Source organism: Schistocerca cancellata, chromosome 4 (genome assembly GCF_023864275.1).
Source record: "Schistocerca cancellata isolate TAMUIC-IGC-003103 chromosome 4, iqSchCanc2.1, whole genome shotgun sequence".
In the NCBI taxonomy this organism is placed as follows: domain Eukaryota; kingdom Metazoa; phylum Arthropoda; class Insecta; order Orthoptera; family Acrididae; genus Schistocerca; species Schistocerca cancellata.
Genome location: NC_064629.1, coordinates 294,580,910 through 294,581,568, shown reverse-complemented (window position 1 = coordinate 294,581,568; position 659 = coordinate 294,580,910). Strand labels below are relative to the sequence as shown.

Below are 659 nucleotides of genomic sequence, written 5' to 3'. Positions count from 1 at the left end.
TAGTCCCACATATTTTATATGGGATTAAAATTAGATGTGACAGCGAGTTACAAAGGTTTTTTGTGAACCGGGAATATATGCGCACTGCCCTTGGAAGATGATAATGTTCATATGATACACGTCGTTAGGATGTTGAATAAAGGGCAACTCTGGGTCATCGAGAATGTTCTAATAAACATCCTAATTCACGTCCACGGTAACCTGAAGGTGTGGAACGAAGACATTATACGGAAAATGCCCCCAACATATCGTACAACCACCTACTGCCTGAACTAAGCTCGCCGTACAAAAAATTAGTCGCCCCTAGAAAAATCATTGCCAACGGCCTTATCGCAGTGGTAACACCGGTTCCCATTCGATCACAGAAGTTAAGCGCTGTCGGGCTGGGCTTACACTTGGATGGGTGACCATCCGGTCTACCGAGAGCTGTTGGTAAGCGGGATGCACTCATCCCTTGTGAGGCGACCAGAGGAGCTACTTGATTGAGAAGTAGCGGCTCCGATCTCGGAAACTGACATACGGCCGGGAGAGCGGTGTGCTGACCACATGCCCCTCCATAACCGCATCCAATGACGCCTATGGGCTGAGGATGACACGGCGGCCGGTCGGTACCGTTGGGCCTTCATGGCCTGTTATGGAGGAGTTTAGTTTTGGTTTAG

At 49.0% G+C, this 659-nt stretch overlaps 1 pseudogene; it reads left to right on the top strand.

Moving 5' to 3' along the window:
* Window positions 1-317: 317 nt before the first annotated feature.
* LOC126186075 (5S ribosomal RNA) lies at window positions 318-435 on the top strand (annotated as a pseudogene).
* The last annotated feature ends 224 nt before the right edge of the window (window positions 436-659 follow it).